Source organism: Ambystoma mexicanum, chromosome 7q (assembly GCF_040938575.1).
Source record: "Ambystoma mexicanum isolate Mex_15411 chromosome 7q, UKY_AmexF1_1, whole genome shotgun sequence".
Classification (NCBI taxonomy): Eukaryota; Metazoa; Chordata; class Amphibia; order Caudata; family Ambystomatidae; genus Ambystoma; species Ambystoma mexicanum.
In genome coordinates this window covers 415,016,524-415,037,472 of record NC_090941.1, presented here as the reverse complement: position 1 = coordinate 415,037,472, position 20,949 = coordinate 415,016,524, and the positions used below count along the sequence as shown (strand labels likewise).

Below are 20,949 nucleotides of genomic sequence, written 5' to 3'. Positions count from 1 at the left end.
GGAGAGGTGCTCGGGCCGCCAGAGCCGAGGGAGCTGGCAGTGGACGCGGTGAAGCCGGCTGGAGCAGGCCCGCCCTCGCACTCAAATGAAGGTGGAGAGGGTGTAGTCTTGTTCCCAACACCTCCCCTGTGTGTTAAAACAGGGGTATTACACCCCCGAAATCACAAAAAAAGGACAAAAAAAGAACTCAAGTTCAATTAAAACAGTGCATGAACACAGCAAAAAAGGATAACGACATCAAACCCCACACTGCAAAATTCTAAGAAAAGAGCAAAAAGAAAACAAAAAGTGCTCAGGTAGGTTACTTTATCTTTGACACCATTCATGGAACAAGAAAAGTCACAAACACTTCCAAAGTCTACTGAGATTGCCAAAAAAGCACAGCCTGCTGCATCTCATCCCTGTAAAGGGCTTGAGAAGCAATACACTTTTAGAAAAATGGTGCCAAAAAAACTCTATTATCAACAAACCTAGCAAACTTTTTTCTAAAAAAAACGCTAGCCTGTGGGAACAATTTGGAAAAAGAACTTCCTATAGCCCATGAGATATCTGACGCCGAATTGCTTGAAAGCACTAGAAACGAAATGGAGGGATCCTGCCATCAACCCATTCAGCCAGCCTTAGGCAAATCGATTCAGGTAGGCTCACAACTTACCCTGGAGCCTGAATTAAATTCATCTTCAGGCCTGAAAACATCCTTGGAACCCATCAAAATACCTAGTACTGGACCCTATTCACCAAGTTACCTGATCCCCAATAAAGATTGTCCATACTCAACCCCCTATCTGATTGAGCAGAGAGGTACAAACCGGCAGAGTACCCCCGTTGTTGACCTCCTACCTCAGCACAGGACATCAAATTAAATCAGAATAACTACATCTCAGCAAGGTTTTGCCCCAAGCATATGTAGACAGAGGGGGACAGTTTCAGGCTGTGTTACCCATGGGCCAAACATATCCTTTGCACCACCTGCAGAAATTACAAGAGAGTCAACAAACACAGACAATAGACCAAAAAAAAAAGTATTTGAAAGCCTCCAGTCGTATGAGCCACACAAAGAATGTTTGATTCTCTCTCCAGATCCCGTGATCACTCAACCAAGTGATCGATCAAACGATCGACTGGCTTCAACTAGACAATCTTTCACAGACAGCCATGACAACATCAACCTGGAACAAACTTACTATCTCACCAACCGAGGAACAAAAACATCTAGAAAGCGTCTGTCAAGCAAACTTGGGGACCAAACTTCAAACGAGAGCACCAAAAAAGCAGATCTATTATCCATAATGTCAACGGTCACGATAGCTTTCGCCCCATTTATATGAAGCAATTCACGAAAATCTAAAGAACCACACTTCACTGGTGGAAGCAATGAACAATAAACTGACATTTTTGGAGAGGCGCTTAATGACACCAACCCAAGCATATATCAACAACCAGCAAAATAAGACAGCCGTAAGCACTCAAACCACGGGTACAGACCCCAAAGACAAAGGCCTTCACAATGAGAATCCACAGCTCGAGGAGCCTCCAAACCCTGAAGGCAAGTAAGCTAGCACAGAAAAGACCCCCTTATCAGCAAAGCCTGCTCAACCAGGTCCCCGGCCCCAAGAAAGGGAAAAAGCAAAAAGGTGGAACTACCCCTGCAAAACACAACAACAACAAAAAATCTCAAGGGGGACTCACATAGGCAGTATCCCAGGAAAAAAAGCATCAAAGAATACTGTGTTCTGGAAAACCTCAAAGCAGCCTCAAGAAAGCTGACATCAAGGACCCAAGTACAAATCTCGGCCATCAAAGACCCTACGTCAAGCACCAAACTCAACCAACAGCTCCCAGCTGCAGCAGCTATTTTGCATGCTCCTGTAGAAGCTTGTCAAGAACACCACTTCACTTCCCAAATGGATGATGACATAAATTCAAGTACAGTCGTTTTGGTTGTGGATGAAGACTCAAGAGTCCATTGTAGACCTGATGGACGTATCAGAATACTCCTTTGAGTACTCGGAATCGGAGTTGCAAGAAACTAGAGACACAAAAGAAACAGACCCAACGACTTGCACAAATCACACTCAGCTGAACACAAACAACACCACACATGTTGTTACTCCAACTCCTGATAAACCTTTCAGCCAACCATCACCCTTACCTTCTCCTCCATTCGTAACTCTGTCGGAGAAAAGAAATAAACAACATCACCACGATACTCAAAAAAAATGACAAAAAACATATGACTTTTCCCCCCGACACACAACGAAGTGGAAACAGCCCCGAGACTAAAAGGTACTGAAAGACTGACATCAAACGAAAAACGACACAGGTCGAGAAGCACAGAAGAGGAGGCCCATGGAAAATTGACTGTCCGTAGACAGTGTGCTCGCAGAGAGGAAAGCGAACTGACCAGAACACGAGGGTTGCAGTGGCAAAAAAAAGAAAAACAGAAAAGTAACAAAACTAGAAATGGATGTGATAACTACATGCCATCACGTAACACAAGATCTGTAAAATTAATAAGAATTTTGGGAAAACGATACCTGCTGATCTTAAATCGGAGAGCAGTAATTCAATTACTCCAATCTGTGCCGAACTTGAGGTCGATAACCTCAGAGGACATCCAAATAGTAGAATTTGGTGAAAAACATGTGACTGACTCAGTATATCTTCACATCAAATCAGCAGCAGTAACATCTACCCTCCTTGAAGCTAGGGATAACCTCTGAAAACTTGGTTTAGATCTAAGACCAACAAACGGTGTAGAACATCTAACTTCGGATTGTTCAAAAAGGGTTCTATGATCACTAAGCCCTGACAACTTAACAAGATCACAACCACAATCAAGAAGAAAGGAGTCAACTACTGTGAAAACATCAACACTCTCAAATCAAGAACTAGAGCGAGAATTGAGCCAGCCTCAGCCCTTAGATTCAAACACGTAAATGGTTGAAATAAACCAGAATTTAGAACAAGGCCGGGACCCTAACAGAGTACCTCACGGACCGAGACTAAGACTTAAGGTCTCCTTTTACCCGGACAACCCAATGGAAAGAACTACGATTGCTACCCGGAAGAACCCTCCACCAGTTATCAAAGGATTAGGAAAACAACCAAGCAGTGAGGCTCCCAAAACCAAACCAAGCCCCAGGGTCAAATAGCAATCCAGGAGAATCCAAACTACAAATCAGAAACCAAAAATGGAAACACACAAAAAGAAGACAGTATTAAAGCTAGGATATTGGACACGCGTGGGTTCAATCACCTGACAGCACCCAGTGACGTGAACCTAGCTTCGTTTGACATTTTGTGTTTGTAAGAAACGCTGTTGATTGATAAACCCTTACTGGACGGTTATGACACCAGAGCAGCCCCAGCAATCAAAGGAGATAAGGGGCATCCAGTCTCAGGCTTACTAACCACAGTAAAAGCTGGCTCAGGTATTTCTATCTTAAAGGTGCTAGTTGCAGAACTTTTGTTTCTTGTTCTGCTAGCAAGTTGGTCACAGATTACACCACTCACCCAGGAACCAAGCACCAACATTATGATAATCATCAACTGTTACTGGAATCCGGACTTAATCTCTAACGCTGATTTCATCAAGAAAGCGACTTCAATAGTTGATGCGGCTCAAGTAACATTTTATATACCACAATACATCATTTGTGGTGACTTGAACGCGATCTGTGATCCGCATAGTTTGACCTCTGACTCAACCATCAGGAAAGATTGTTGTGAAACAAGAGGTAACCTATGGCTATCAGCAATGTCACCAAGAGACATTGTATCTACGGAATTGATTTGCCCAAGAACAAGACCATTGATGCCAAATTGGCAAAGAGGAGATCAATCAGCCAACCTAGAGCACTTTTTTACTCAAGTGACCTAGGGGGAAAAATCCTCAGCCAAGAAATCATCCGAACTCAAAACAGTGACCACAATTTAACAACCATATCATTTGCAAACGGATCTGAAAGTCAGCCTCAACTAATGAAATCAACAGTTAAATCAAACAACAGAGGGAACCGACTCAGACTAAAACCTCAGGAAATTAACTCTCTACTGAATGACTACACCAAGGCAATGAAAACCGACTTTGGAACAGCTACCATCTTGACTTCCATCTTTTTTTGGAAAAATGTAAGATGCAAAAACCGGGTTTAAGACAGGGTCAAAAACCACCTAAACACAGTTATAATGCAGTTCTTGTGGAGAAAAGAAAGGCTGTCCGACAGATCACAAGAATCACTGCAAAAACAAACTCTTTACGTTTGAGAGAGCAAGCGAGAACTGCCAAACAAACTTATAAAAACTGGATAGCGGGCCGTAGAAGACTCTTGCTCCAAAAGGATGCAGAACAGATGCTAAAGGCCCTATCCAATAAGAACTCAAGAGACTTTTGGCAACGAATTAAACAGAGTGCGGATATTCCAGCCGACAGGCAACAAAATCCTGTTCCGGAAGAAGCGTGGAAACAACATTTTTTGACTCTGTTTGGCAGCCAGGATAACACCACGCAAAAACCTTTGCTGGCATCCGAAGGGATCTGGGACCTAGAACATTCCCTAGAAGACATTGAGCTCAAAATCAAAAAACTAAACCCCTGAAGGGCCCCCGGCCCTGATGGGTTAACTAACGCGATGCTAAAAGAAGTTCTGGACATGATCTGCAAGACCCGACAACTACCACGATCGTGGAAGACATCAACCATTGTGCCAATTTATAAACGGGTTAAAGGGACGACCCTAAAAATGATCGACCCATTGCGTTAATAGATGTCATAGGAAAAATCTTTGGAACCTTTCTTCTCTCAAAATTCAATAAATGGACAACCTTACATGGCTGGTACGATCCGTGCCAAACAGGGTTCATCAAGAACATTGGTATATCGGCAAATATTGCAATGCTGAACATCCTTAAGGCTCAAAGTCATTGTTGACCTCGTCCAGGCATTTGACAGAGTAGACCGTAATTGATTGTGGGAAAAGTTGAGAGATCGAGATTGTCCGGCTGGAATACTGGAACCACTGATTCAACTACACTCCAACACCTCAGTAACCGTATGCTTAAATAGAGAGGGACTAAGGAGTCACCCAATGCCCACCTCGAGGGGGGTTAAACAGGGCTGGCCCCTGCCATCTACAACTTCTTCATTGCTGACATCAGGGATCACAATCCTTTACTGTGAATATTCCCACCAACAATGGTGAATTCTAAGATACTAAGATAAGCACACTACTCTATGCAGATGATCTGATCAGATTGACCAGACTCCAATTGGCCTCCACAGGCAATTGGACAGTCTACAACATTACATGCACCAAAACGCTCTGGAACTCAACGAAGACAAAACTAAGATCATCTGTCTACAGAGAGCCAAAAAGAAGTTGAGACAGCCAAATTGTTTTGTGAACGGGAAAAACATTGAAGAAGTGGATTCGATTAAATACCTGGGTGTCCAGTTCAACAATAGCTCAGTAGAAGCCCAAGCCCAAGACTTATTGAAATCCAAAGTTAAGATCCTAGCAGCTCAAGGATGCTTGATGGACAACAAGTGTGGCCGATTTTCTATGATTGCCCTAGTGAACTTCTATAGAAACAAGGTAATCCCCATATTAACATATGGCGCAGAAGGAACGATCCACATGCCTACCAAACTAGGGCCTACCTTAAAAGGTTAATTTTGGAGAAAAGTACTAAATCTTCCAAATGCTGCAAGTACTACACGGATCAGAAACAAGCTTGGTTTATCGTCCCTTACCTCAATTGTGGAATGGAATGCCCTGAGCCTCTATCGGAAAACGATTCCACCCTTGAGTGCACCAATTTTCAAGATCCTTTATGATGAAATTCAAAACAACAACAATGATGTACTGAACATCTGGGTAACAAACAGACAGGCAACTCTGATAGAAATCGGCAGCTCCGAGGAAGTACTAGTAGCGAAACCACTGAGGGTAAAAAAAAAAAAAAACTTCTAGAATTGGATTGGATCTGCCTGCGCATCTGAAGAAGCTTCCAAAAGTAGCCTAGCAAAAGGCCTACCCCCAATCGATATAAAACTGAACCATCGTAGTGTATACCTGAAAAGATTTCCTGATAGATCTTTTCGAGACACCTTCAAACCTCCTTCCAACGAGGCTGAATTTTTTCAAAACAAATTAAGTGAACTTTATCCGAGGAAGCTCAACCTCAGGAGTTTGTCGATTTTGCAACCCGACTGGAGAAACCGAGTCGATCCAACATCTCCTGTTGACCTGTCCTAAATAGAGCACTGAAAGAACAAAATACCTGTTACCTTTAAAAATGAAAGTTCCAACCATGGGACAGAGAGTCTTTCTGGAAGACCCTCATTTGTGGAGAAAAGACAAACACTGTGATTGCAGTAGTTTCCATGAGGAACTTAATTATTTCAATTTTGGAGCGGGAATTTTGAATGAGACGGAAACTAGAATATCGGCCGATCAGAACGGCTGAGCTCTCCCATGGCTCTTAAACTTCAACGTTCATCGAACAGAATGGACATAAAGAACCTTCAAACCTAATGTGATGTTTTCGTTTTGTAAAAATTGATTGATTCAATTAAATCAAATTTAAAAAAAATGTAGGGTTGAATGGCTTCAGGAATTTCAGAGCAGAGTAGCCCTGGTTTTTAAACCCCAAGAAGGGGGAAGGTATTTTCAGCTGTGCTCTTTTTTTCTGGTTTGCGGGGCATAACAAGGGTGCAATCTTTGCACACTACCACAGGAAATGTGTGCTTCGCTTCTCTACATTTTCACCAATTTACTTTTACAGAGAGCTGTTCACCGGGGTGCTAATATTTTTTTGTATGTTTTATTTATGCAAGGGTACCATGCAATCAACACGTGCTCAATCATATCAATGTATGATACTCTGTGTGTAAAGGTTCATGTCCCTTGTCTTCACCCCTAATTTGCACTGGTAAAATTGCAGAATCGCCGTCATGCCTATTTGCTGTGTCTCAACTGTAAAATCTATTATTCGCACTTACTCTGCCTGTGCAGACTATTATTGTCTCAGAATGTCAAGGGCTACGAGCGACTGTTTTTTTCCCATGTTCCCACACTCCTTGAGCACTTTGAAACACTTGCCTGTGTATAGGGGCTTTATAAATAAACAATACCATACCAAACAAAACCATGTGCGACACTCTCTCCTGACCTTCCCCTCTGCCATGTTTGGGGCGGCTGCAGTTGTTTCTTGAGTGGTGAGTTCGGATGTGAGCCTGAGGGGCTGTGTTTATCTTCTGTGTGGAAATCTTAACTTGTAATACAAGCACAGCCCTATTATTCCTAATTAGAAACACCTGGCCATGGCATTTTAGCAAACATAACTTTAAAGTTGTGTAGCAACCTCTGACATATCTCTTAGTTGGATACCAAGACTACATTGTGGTATCATCCGGTTACACAAAAACAAGTAGCATCGGATCTTCCTGTTCACACTCTGTGATTGTGGGGGCTCTCTGTGTGTAGACTGCACTGCGCCAGGACACATGCACATGAATACACAGAAAGGAACGGTACAAAAGATGGATTTCATTATGAACTACTCATATAAAAAGAACTCATATAAAAAAGCAGTGAGGGTGTTTCGAGGTGCACGGATTGAAATTCTTATCGATAATAAGACACTACAGACGGCTGCTTTGCTCCAGCACTGTTATTTCTGCACAGCCTTGAACATTCCTACACTGTATCCTGTCTTTATTCCAGCTGCGGCAGTAAACAAGCTTTATCCTTGACACCAAGGAGCTTAAATTGCTGGCTGGCGGTTGCCATTTGCTAATACTGTTAGATTGCAATCTGACTCTGGGAATAGTAAGTTACAGTGCGACACTTCTCGTCAACAAGCGTATGCGGAGAAGAAAAAAAAATCCCCAGCCGCAGGGCAGGAATACTCCAAAAGGTGTCTTTCCTTATCTTGAAATGTCTTATCAAACAGTCCCCGCTGCATCTCGCCGTCTGCGAGCTCAGGAACACAGGGCCTGTCGCGAAGGAAGGCAGCTGCTGGCAGGCAGATTGTCTGCAGAGCCCCCAAGTGCCACAGCTCACACACTTCACGTGGCTATCCTCACACCTGTGCTGCTAACTGGATCAGAAGATGGATGGGCGATAACTCTGTCTGGCGCTAGCTGGCAGTCTCAGGCTCCAGCGTTGATGGGAGTCGATACAGAAAATGGGGGGCTGGGGGAGGGGGGGGGCGCTACTTCTGCCAGCCAAGCATGTTGTAACAGAGAATTTTTATTGGGCTGGTAAAGTCCTCTGAGCACCGAGAAAAGAGTGGTCCATAACTATGTGATGTACACCTGTACAGGTGAGGCGAATAGAAGTTGCATGTTTCACATACGTCACGACCATGATACATATATGATATGCAATACACTCACTGAACATCTTTAAATCTTTGGCTGATATGCTTACAGTGCGACCCCAAAAAAACACTGAAACGTGACAGTTATAATTAACAACACGACTATATCACTCCTACCTACCTGCACTACACATGACAACACAGATGACATCAACATTGTCTTTAAGGGACCATAGTTATACTTTGCAAAAGGCCTCCAAGTGAATTAGCACCATTGGCAACATTACAATGATGCAGCACACTCTAAGGGGTCCCTTGATTGCAGTTAGTGGGAATGCACCCCATTATACCACATATGAGTATTGCCTAGAGTGACATTTGCTTTCAGCCGTTGCTAATCATATCATGAGCCTTGCTCCACAGTGACCTCTAGGTCCATGTGACTGTGCAAGCAAACACGCGTTTTTAATGCGGGTTGTTGCATATAATCTCCAGCTCATCAAGCTCAGCATCACGTTGCTTCGTTATCCATTTATATAAGCATAGTGCAGTAGTCAAATGTGCATTCAATAATTAGCATGGCTATTCTCTGGTTTCTCTTCAAACTGAATACATCTTTCGCCTTTTACTAAATATTTCCGTGGAGAGGAACATTAAATAGTTTCACTCCATTTTGTGAAGCCCTGCCACGCGCAGGGTTGCCTATGTTGGTTAAAAAAACAATTACAAATTAATTAAATAAATAAATAAATAGCATTGGCAATCTGCATCTCGCTTGCCTTGCGTGTGCCACTGAGAGGAAACATTGTGATGTCATGCATGGGATGTGGCACGCTGAATCGATGGTGTGTGCATGCCTAACTGAATGCTCTCGGAGTGACGGTTTAGAGATGCTTGGCATCTAGGCCTGTAGGTCTAGAGAGCCCATGTACTTGTGGGTCTAGGGATTTTACTTATATGTTGAAGATGTCTACTTACGTGTGACACATGAAGACGAACACACCTGCTACTAAGGGACATACTTGTGCCTGAGGTCTGCTCTGTGGAGTCAGCATCCTCCGTGTAACTCATTATTGGCACTGGAGATTGCTCAGATTGGGTGTGGGGGTCGGGGGCTCAGCAAAAGGAAAGAGACGACACACCTCCCGCCAAAGAAAGACATCCTTATTGCATGGTGGTACCCAACTGGAGCAATGCCTTTGGAGCAGGAGGTGAGGCAGTGCCTCTCACTGTGTGAGGATTCAGTGAGGCAGCTGTTTGGCAGGACTCATGCATGAAACACGCCCTCGTTGGATGAACTAGTCCATGCAGGTAGGTAGGAGAGGGTCTTGAGCTGTAAATGTGTACCTGCTAGCTTGACAGCGGTGTATGCGGTGCCTGCATGCAGAAAAGGTCTTGCTGGTGCTTGGCTGGAGTGTCCAGCAGAGAACGGCCTACATCGTTAGCGGCAACTGGCACATGCTTATCCCAGGTGCTGGTCTGCAGTGATGGCAGAAGCTGTGATGTGCTGATGGATGTTGTGGTGGTGGCAGAGCTGTTAGTCGCTGGGTGCCTTGTGGTATTTTGAGGAAGTCGGGCGCCTTTTCTCTGTAGCACTGCTGGAGGCTCAATGAGGCTGCTGTAATGGGACAGTACATCTGCAGGCTGGAGAGAGCTAGAATCACCTTTACTGGTGAGAGTTAGATAAATGAGGCAGGGATAGGGCCCTGGCAATGCGGCACGGCCTTGAGTGGGGGCAACCTTGTTGTGGCTCCCTGAGGGTCACTCAAGAGATGGCATTGGTGTAGGCACTGCCTCTACTGGATTTCAGCATGTCTTCTGGAGTGGATGATAATAGGCATCAGAGAAGCTACAGAAGAATTGTATAGTTCTGGTATAACACAGTCCAGCTTCCTCTCCGCTTTCCAATAGGATGTACGGACGTGAGCATGCTCATGTCCTCTGAGAGTGTGGAATCTGAGGAGCACTGTGATGTTGGTGGCAGCGACCATGAAAGGGCCATGTGTGATAGGTGAACTTTGTCTGTGGCTATTAGATTTCTGGGAGTCCCAGGCTATGGTGTCTGGCAGTGGTGCTTTGGAAGACATGCTGTGAGTTTGTGGTATGGTGTTCCTATTCATCAGAGCAGTGTGCCAAGCAGCGATTGGAGTGGTCCAAGGATTAACCTCAGAAATGAGCTTGGATCCTGCAACCAATAAAAGTGTTAGTTAGTCCTACTAACACTGGAGCTGCAAGCCTAAAGTGGATTATGCCTAGTCCATTGGACCAGGATTTGGTGGGACGTGATTTGATGCAAGTGGTGCATTCCTGGGGTCATCTACATTAATCATACCTATGACATTTTTCCTTGTGTAACTGTTTTTGCCAATGGATGGGCTTTTCTGTTAATCACATGATTATTTAGCATTTGGTGCATGGTGGATTTGTCTGTGTGTAGAGGAATGAGGAGCTATGCAGCAGAATGTTGTTATTGTGTGATGTTTTTGGAAAATGACATGACACGGGTTATACTAGCAGCATATATATTTTGTTCATGTGAAGTGACATAATCAACTGTTTTAACAGCACATTTGTGGGAGGCTGGGTGGTTTCGCTATTGGGTGGACCATTCTGATTTGTTTCTGTTCATAGTTATGGGTGCTGGGGGTTTTAGCATCATTTCACTGTATTCCGTTCAGGATATTCTATGGCTCCATTTTTGGAAGGAGTTTGGAGTTCCTGCAATAATTGGAATGTTTAGTTTAGGAAAGCGTTCCTATAAAGTTGAAATGTAGATGTGTTGTGTTGCTTTTTGGTGGAACAGAATGGTGTTTAGTTACTTACCTGGTAGTTTGAGTGCATGGTCCTTGTGTGATGGATGTGTGGTGTGTTTAGCAACGGTGTATGTTTTTTGTGAGGCTTGCATGGCTGTTTCAATGCTGTTGTGGATGCTGGCAAGGCGCATGATATGTATGTAAGCTAGAGAGGCATATGATTGATTGTATGTGCTGGTGTGGCTGGAATATGCACGTAGCTGGTCTGATAGCACAGTGAGTAGAGCACGCTTTGACATCTGTGCAGAGCCTGCTGACGCAGGTTCGAATCCTGGCAGGCCCAAACTCAGCCTTTCATCTTTCCGAGGTCGATAAACGAGCACCACAAACCGTGGGTGCTATAATAATAAGCCGCGCTCAGATACTTGAGGGTTCGTAGTGGTATATACTGCTAAATTAGTGTTAATACTAGTGTAAATGCGTTTTACTTGTGCTGTGGAATGTGAGTGGGTAATACATGCTGGTGTAACAGATATGTTATTGACAAGGTTTCACACTTGCTTGTGAGGCTTGGATATTTTCGTTGTTTGCATGCTAGTGGGGGATGGAATTTGCTAAATGCAGCAAGTACATGCATGTGTATGAACTTGATGTGCTAAACAGGCACGTGAAATCCTTGTGCATGCCTCAAAGGTATGATTGTGTACGGTGTAGATGGAGGAAATGTGTTTTGATCACCCTGTGGTGTCATTCATTGTATTCAGTGTCATTATTGGGTGGAACGATTGAGGGCTAGTGGTCTTAGACCCTGCAGGTCTGTCTGCGCCATTCTCAAACTGAAGGGAGAGCAGGAGTATATAGTTGCCTTGCCTGTCTTCATGTTTGATTCTTGTGTTCTTTCAGGAGGGAGAATTTGGTGATGTGTCTTATGTTCCTTTAGGTGTGAGCAGTGTGGTGATGTGCCTTGTGTAAATTCAGGACAGAGACATATGGTGACCTCTGTCTACTGTGTGAGTGCCTGTAAGAATGGTGATCTGCTTCTGGTCTGTATGTGTGCGTGTGAGAGAGAGTGTGTGTGAGTGTTTGTGTGTGGGTCCGCGCGCGCCTACGCTAGGGAATGCTGAAATGTAATTCAGGGGATGAGGTCTGTTGAATGGATGATTCTTGCGTTCATGGCTCAATGTTCTAGGAATGAAAGGTGAGAGATGTGCTTTCAATGGGTGGATGTACAGGTGCTCAGTACATGGTGAAGATGTCCACTTAGTTGTAAACTTCTGAAGATGAATAAAGATGGAACTTAAGGATGTATGTGTGACTAAAGTCTACTATGTGTGGTCAGCATCGTTCATTATAACAAATATTTCAATCAAAACCAATCCTGAAATTTCCCATAAGCAGTGGCTTCCTCTTGGGCAACACCAAATGACAAAGAGCAATCTTGCAATTTGCTGTCAATTTTAAAGAGACCAATTCAAATAACATTTCATGCAAAAAGTACATTTCTCAGCATTACTTCAAAATAGATTAATAGTGTACTGCATTTTCATTTCCAGTGTTATTTCTGCCGGATTAAAGCCTGAATCTGTTTTGGTGCCTACCAGCGTATTTAAACTGTTTGTAAATTGGCCGCCACTGGGCCAATGCCTGATGACCAAGGCTAACATCATCCCCTGCACTTCATTTGACCCATTTTCTTTACAGCCTTGTGAGTTTGATCATAAATGGCTAAATGGAAATATTCCTTAGCCCGCTGTAGGTTGCTTTACACTACCTGTGCGTTGAAAGGAGGAGTAGACTTGACTCAATTTTTTTTTCCTTTTTAAGGTCAGGATTGGTGTAATCAACGTCAGTACCTTACTAACACGTGTTGAGAACGTTATGAGAATTGCAGGTGCAGCTGTGTGGTACCCTCATCATTGTCTCAGGATACTTAAACACAGACAGGCCATGAAGAACAGACAGTGCCTCATTAGCCTAGTAGGTGTTGGAGGCCTATCTACTGGACGCCTCACCTTTGAGAAGGGAAGATAACTGAACATAACTATGGGTACAGATATCAGGCTGTTTGACTTGCAGCCCTTGCACAAGGTGCGACTGAATGCTAAACTGCTCCCAAGAACTGTAGCGTCTGAGTTAGTTTTTATTGCAGCTGGGCTATTGTCTCTAAGCACAGGAGAAGCATTTTAATGGTGCATGTTGAACAATTGATATTTATAAAAAATGAACAAACACTGCAAAGCAGACTACCATGAAACATCCTCTAACAATAACCAACACACCAGCTCGGAAAAGACTTGATAATCTGGGCACGTTACACAAGTTCATTGGAATTGTTTCATGGTGTTTGTGGTTGGAAAACGGATAGCTGTGGCAGTGACTGAGAGGCCCTGATGAGTTGCTGTATAGCTGTTGACATGCCATTGCCCTTTGTGACAGTATTGCTTTTGAGTTCTCCTTTTGTCAATCCCTATTATCAAATGTTTTCAGGCTCTTCCAAAGAAAGCACCACCCCCTAAAGAGCATAGCCATCCCGCCCACCTTGCTATATGCACCAAGCATTGCAAGCAGTACTTGCCAGCATGCCTCATAAATCAGTCCCGTGGATTCTGCCCAAATGATATGATATGTCATTTATAATGCGCCTATACACAAGTGTTTCAAGGCGCGATGAGGCAAGGGAGGGGAAACAGAGGGAATACAGAGACAACGATCCTACTAGGCCAGGTGACATCGAGATCGTGCAAGTGCAGGGGGAAAGGGGAGGGAGCAGTGCAGTACATAGGATAACAGTAAATAAATAAGGACAATAAATAAAAGTGCAACCAGCTGGTGACAAGTGCAAGGGTAAGTGCAGACACCAGCTGTCAGTAGGATGCTGCAGGGATGCAGAAACATTTCCCGAGTGCAAGGGTTGCTAGGGGCGCAGTGCAGGTGTGCAACTGAAGGGGGCGGGGGGACCTGGGCCCAAGATCAGACGGTAGCCAGGTAACCAGTGCAGTTTCAGGTTCAGCCAGGAGATCAGCAGGGGAGAGGAGTAGAGAAAGCAGAAGCAAAGAGGAAGGTCTTGAGGTGCTTCCGGAACCAGAGATGGTTCTCAAGTTTCAGAGAGGTAGGGAGGCTGTTCCAGAGGGAGGCCCCAGCAGAGAAAAGAGATCTACCACCAACTTTCTGCTTGGAAAAGCAACCCTGAGGGAGTTGGCGGCGGATGAGCGAAGAGCTTGAGAAGGAAGATATTTAGGAAGAGAGGGTTGAAGGTAATTAGGTCCCAGGCCCCAGAAGGCCTTGTGGACAATGCAGAGGGTTTGGAACTTAATCCTCGCCACCACTGAGAGCCAGTGCAGAGATTTCAGTCCTGGTGAGATACGATCCCTGGGCTTGAGGCCAAGAACAAGTCTCACAGTCCTGTTCTGGATGAGTTGCAGAGGGCAGAGAGTAGAGGCAGGCAGTTTTAGAAAGAGGTTGTTGCAGTAGTCCAGCATAGAGAGAACCAGAGCTCTGGAGACATTGAGACATTGAGCTTCTGGGGGAGCTTCTGGGGGAAAGAGAGGAAAAGAAGAAAACCTCTTAGGAGGTGCAGCTGGTAGTGGGACTTCCTAGAGATGTCAGATATGAGAAGAGAGAAGGAAAGTGTGGAGTCGAAGATGACCCCAAGGTTTTTAGCATCACAGGTGGGAGCAGGAACAGGGCCAAAAGAAGCCGGCCAGAGAGTGACAGGAAAGGAGAGAGCAGGTGTTCTGATGATGAGAATCTCAGTCTTAATGGCATTAAGGCAGAGATCATTGGCAGCACGCCACTTCTGGATGGCGGACAGACAGTCCGAGATGAGAGAAGGAGAAGAGGTGGCTGAAGGGAACCTGAGAATGAGTTGAGTGTCATCCGCATAGCATTGAAAGTTGGGGCAGAGAGCGGCAATGCAGTGGGCAAGAAGTGCCAGGTGCTAGTTGAACAGCCAGGGAGAGAGGTTACAACCCCGGGGAACACCACAGGTAGAGATAGAGAAGAGGAAGGACCTGAGATGGACCTAGGAAGGTCTATCGGAGAGGAAGCAGGTCAGCCATGCCAAGTGCAGGTGGTGTGAGGCCATGCAGCCTGGCGGAGGAGCAGCAGCACTGGCCTGCTGTTGCCTACAGTCGTCAGTGCCACTGTCACTGATTGGGCATGCATGAGTGCAGTGATCTCTTTCTTTCAACATGGCCTTGGTGCTGTACTCTAGCCCTAGGAGGTGATAGAAACTACATTTTCATCATCATTGGAAGAGGCTGTGTTGGCAGCAGGGTCACTGGAGGGATCAGTGGCTGTGGGGGAAACGTACACCCTGTTAATGTTTTAGTTGCACCAGTGAATGTGAGTTAGGAAACCCGCATCTGGGTGTTTGCATTCCTGTTGTGTTAAAACTAGGCAGTTTTTGCCTCCTTTTAGGAAATTTGAATCTGGGAGTTTTTTTGTAGTGCTCTGTCAACCCCATGTCTTCCATCCATACTGCTCCTACGTTCCCCTGTTGTGTGATGTTTACTTGTTGCCGCCTGTGTTCCTCCTTCTCTGTGAACCCTCCCCCTCTGGTCCTTCATGTGGTGTGCAGCTCTGGGCTGTGCTTCTTTTACCTCCCTCACTGTCCCCTCTTACGTCCTTGCACCCTCTATGGTCCTCTCAATCTCTCCCATCTTCCCAAACTACTACTCGCCTATCCTATCCCTCTCACTAGGTCTGGAAGGAAAAAGTTCAAAAGGAATATCCTGGTCTCCAACGTAGGCCTCCCTGTCACTGATACCCACATCAGCGCTCCCTCCAGACAGACTCTCACCAACATCCTCTTTGTAGTTCCCTGCCCAGAACTATGGACCCCTCATGTGGTCTGTGTTCTCTCTCCTTTCTCCTCCTCACTGATTAATGGTGCCACCCAGTGAGAGGTCCTTATGGCCCCCTTCCAATCCTCCAAGATCATCATTAATGTCTATCTAAATGGTACTGTCATGGTGTAGGGCTCTCAGCCCAATCTCCTCCTTCTTGATAGGTGCCTCTGGCGTCTCATCAATTTCCTCCCTTCTCCTGCCACTCCTCCTTTCACCTCTCTGGCCCCTCTGCTACCTCCTTCCTCCTCCCCTGCCTCTCTGGCACCCAACTCCCCCTCTCTTCTTGTCCATATGTCACCTCCTTCTACTGCATCTGCCCACTCTCTGGCCCTTCTACCATCTCTGTCGGGTATACCTCACTCCTGCACCCCATCCCTGAAGTATTTCATATGTGGCAACCTGTCCCAAGTAGCTATTGTCAACTATCACTCTGCTGTCAAACGTGTGCCACCTCCTCGAAGACCTTGACCTGGATGTCCTCGCCCTCACCAACACATGGTTCACGGCCAGCTCTGTCACAAGTTTTTACACTCTCCTCCTTGAGGGCTACAAGATCCTCTCCGTAGGTGGAGTGGCCCTGATCTTTCCACAGTGGGTCCCTGCTTCTGTCATTCCTATGTAGGCCTATTCCTCCTTTGAATGCCTAGTCTGCAGGCTCTCTATCTCACCTGGCCTATCTCTGTCTGTGGCCACCACCTACAGGCCATCTGGCCAGATCACCTTCTTCCTCTCAGAATGAGCTGACCTCTCCTCTACTCTGCTTGCCTAGTCCTCTCAGCTTCTCCTCCTGCGAGATCTCAACATCCACCTTGATACTACTAATCCCACCTCTGGGCACTTACACAACCTCTGCGGCTCTCTCCCCCTTTCCATTCTGCCCTCTGGACTGAGACACACTGAATGTTCTCATCTGCTCAGACATCTCCCTCTCTAACACTCTCACCACTCTTCTGTCTTGGACTAACCATGTTCTGCTCTCCTCTCACCTGAAACTTCTTGCACCTCAAGCAAAGCCTACCCCAGCATTGCCACCTTCTCGGTCATTCGGCCCATGAAGCGAGTGTCAGTGGACGCCTTTGCCTCTACTTTCTCTGTTACTCCGACTCTTGCGGCTGACTCGCACTCTGACACAGCCATCTCTAACATGCATCTTTCTATCTCCAACCCTTTGGACAACCTTGCCCCTGTCATGAGAATCCACTTGAAGCCTACCTTCAAGCGAAACTCTGTATGACTCAGACCTTGCTGCCCTGAAACGCAAGTGCAGGGTGGTTGAGAGGAAGTGGAGGGAATCGGGCGCATCCTCTGACAAACTGACTTTTGCCTGCTGCAAAGGCAATACAGACTCTCTGTCCTCTCCAAGATGAGGGTCCATATCCAAGCCTGCATCGTTGTAGCCTCTAACAACATGGACACACTCTTTAAAATCTGCAAGGAGCTGGCAAATCCTACTGCAGTCTCCACCTATTCTGTTCCCTCCCAGGCCTCTCATTTCACCACTAAGACTCAGGACATCCAGTCCTTGCTTTCCTCTGCCTCTCCCTCTGCCTCTGTCAAGCCCCTTTGGTCGCCTCTCCCTCTCACCCTTTTTCCTCTTTCTCTCTGACAACACCTGATGATGTTTCCAGACAAGCCGATCTATGTAAGTGTCATCCAAACAGGTGCTCCCCAGCTCCTCTGGAACCCTCAAGGACCATATTGCCACCCTCGCTCCAGCCTTGGCCGACTTCTACAATCACTCTTTCACCACTGGATCTTTCTCCTTTCTCCTCAAGCACCCCCTTGTGCACCCCCTCCTAAAAAAGCCTTCTGCCGATCCTGCTTTTCCAGCAAACTATCGCCTGATTTCTATCACTCCTTTCCTGGGCAGCTTTATAAAGGTAAATACTTTCCCATCCTTGATTATTTCATGGTTTAATGCAAATGTATTTTCTGCAGGTTTTTCTCTCCATTCCTAATTTGTCTAAGACTACAGACACCTTTCTCTGTACCTGATTTTTAAGTGGCCACATGCTGTAGCTTTACATTTCCAATAACGTTTCCTGAAATGTTTACAGTGGCTTCTTTTATTTTCAGTTTGTCCTGTTTTAGACACTGGAGTAGGGAGGCAAGAGAGGAAAAGTAGCTAGGGCAAATAACAATGTACTAACCTAGTCATTTGTTTGCAGACAGAGGTAAATCAAAACACTATCTTGAAGTATGCTTGAGCTCATTGATAACGTTGCCGTCCGTGCTCAAACATTTAACTCTCCTGACATGTCAGGAAGGCAGGAATCACAGAGCTCTCAAGTTTACAGAAGCCATATGTGAGAAAACCATCTAGTCCTGATTTTGCTTGGAAATCTGGTACTTGTAATTTCCTTAAATTCCAAATGGGTACATATAATGGGAAAAATGAATATGTCTGTGCGCCTTTTTACGTTGTGTGGGGTAGGTGTTCACTGTGTGTGTGTGACATAAATCTGCGAATATTCCCCTAATCAGTCAAGGTAGAGAAACAAATGTGTATTAGATGAAACATTTACATGTGAAACTCTGATCAACACAGGTTGCTACCATCTAAACAGAGGGTGCTAACCATAACTAATTAAGGGAACAAATAATATGCAAAAAAGATACGCACACTGCTACTAACCCACTCCCGCCCAACAGGGGTTTCTGAATGTATAACTATGTATTCTAATGTTGCCTATGCATAATGCTAGGCCTTAAAAAAGCCCATCAACAAGGTGAAACATTAGCATGTACCTCCATCAGGTTAATATTGGCTCAGAAATAAACTTGCACAAATTAGTATCATATCGAAAATCAATGAACATTTTGTTTCATATAAACAATTATGACCAATAGTTTCTTTTCTGTGGCGCAGAACCTGACTAATACACATACATTCGAAATGGGAAACAAAAATCAAAGTCCCAGTATCAAAAGGAAAAACACAGTACTGGTTGGCCTTCTCTCACATGGCCACTTGCAACTGGAAAGCTCTGAAATCACACGTTTAAAATGTAGCACAATAATGAGATAAGGGATTAAGGGTAAGATTCTCCTAACACTTAAGTTTTGACAATTCGGTGGTGCTTTAAGTTCTGCCAATAAGTTGTAAGTATTGACATGAGGGGTGAAGGTAAGAGAGAGATGGGACATGAGGACGGAAGGACATGTTGTGGGTATTTGTATTTTTCCAGACATTGACCACCGATGGTGATGCTATACACTACAACCACTGTCACTACTACCTGTCCCTCCCTATCTAAAACACCTTTAGCCTGGGATCTCTTTGAGATAAATGTTGAGCTTCTAAGCAGAAGCACATGTTGTTCCTAAGCTTTCTTTTGTAAGGTAACGGCATATTTCCATCTATAAAGCCGCTCCTAATGTAACACAAATTCTACCAAGCTAATCAATATATGTCCATGCCTCTATCCCTTGCACTGAATTCCTGTTAATATCAATCATTTATTTATTGTTTTATTTATTCATTTATAAAGCGCCGAAAGCCCGCAGGCATCGGGGTGCATGAACATATACACAAAATACAGACATTAAGGTACGAGACAAAGAGGGCCTAACCTATCCTCACAGTGTGGAGAAACCAGCTCTTTCTTGAAGAGGTATGTTTTTCTGCTTTTCCTAAAGGCAATGTGGATTCCAGTCTGATACAAAGTGGAAGGTTGTTCCATTTTTTAGCTGCTAGCACGGGGAAATACTCATCCCAGGTCAGTAGATCGTTTGTGGGATGGAACTGAGATCATACCCAATGCTTCCGATCTTAGAGAGCGCTTGGGTAGGTGTTGGATGATTTTTTCCTTTAGTTCATTTGCAGGCTTCTATGTACCAGTGTCAATGATTTCAATTGAATACTATCCTCCACTTTCAATCAATGAAAGGCTCTTCTATCTGCAGTCATGTGTTCACTCCTTTTCTTTCTTTTTATTGTTCTGACTGCGTTATTTTCCATAACCTGGCATTTGGCTATAAAACTCTTGTTGGCTCCAAGCAGTAGCGCATTACCATAATCAAGGAGGGAAAATATTGTGGCCCTTGCGATGGTAGGGCAGTTCTCTTCACTCAGGAATGTCTATATTGCTCTGAGGAGGCGAAGGTGGTATAGGCAGCTCTTGTGAAGATATTGGACCTGTTTGTCTGTACCCAGTGTGGTATCCAGGAAAAGCCCAAGGGTTTTCCCTTTCCCAGACACCTGTATACAACCGTCTTTGATGTTAAAAGCCTTGTATTATGGTCCCAACTTGGCTCTGGCCTGGTGAGAAACAAAAATCATCATCTCTGTTTTACTGCCGTTAAGGCACATCGAGTTTTTTTCCATCCAAGTCTCTATGATGTTATATAATGTTGCTATTTTGATGCTATGCTCTGTGTAATTACCATATGGTTCCACCACGAGTTGGGTATCATCGGCGTAGTTAGTAAAGTACGCTCCGAAATCTTTGAGCACCATGCAGAGAAATCTCATATAGATGTTGACCAGGAGAGGTGACAAACTCGCTCCTTGCGGGACACCAGACAATATGGGTTCCTTTTTAGAAAATGTCTCCCCCCAGTGAATTTTGGCTGCTCTATCTGCTAGAAAAGATGTCAACCATGCAGTGGCCTCTTTGGAGCAATATGCCACTTTCTCCATTGCCTTTTGGAGTAGCTGGTGGTCCAAGAGTCGAACACTGCACTCAAATCCAGAAGTACGAGTAGTCCCGCCTTGCCCTCATCTAGCAGGCTGAGCATGTGAGTTTGCAGGTCTAGCATTGCTGTCTCCATGTTATGAAACTCTTCAGAAACCAAACTGTTGATCATGCAGTATGTTATTTATCTCAAGATGCTTTTGCAGTTGTGCTGTGGCAACCTTATCCTGCACCTTGAATATAAAGTTGCGTTTGTTATCAGTCTAATATTCCCTGGTTCTGTTTGGTCTAACACTGTTTTTGGGGATTGTTTCATCTCTGAAAGAGGCATTTACTATCTTGGTTAGCACTGGTGCAAATATCTCCTTGTTGTCTAGGATG

General features: G+C 44.8%; 1 non-coding gene across 1 annotated transcript; it reads left to right on the top strand.

Annotated features, from left to right (window-relative positions):
* The first annotated feature begins 8,912 nt into the window (after positions 1–8,912).
* LOC138528979 (U5 spliceosomal RNA) lies at positions 8,913–9,028 on the top strand. Its single transcript, XR_011284347.1, has one exon. It is a non-coding gene; the product is annotated as a U5 spliceosomal RNA (small nuclear RNA).
* The last annotated feature ends 11,921 nt before the right edge of the window (positions 9,029–20,949 follow it).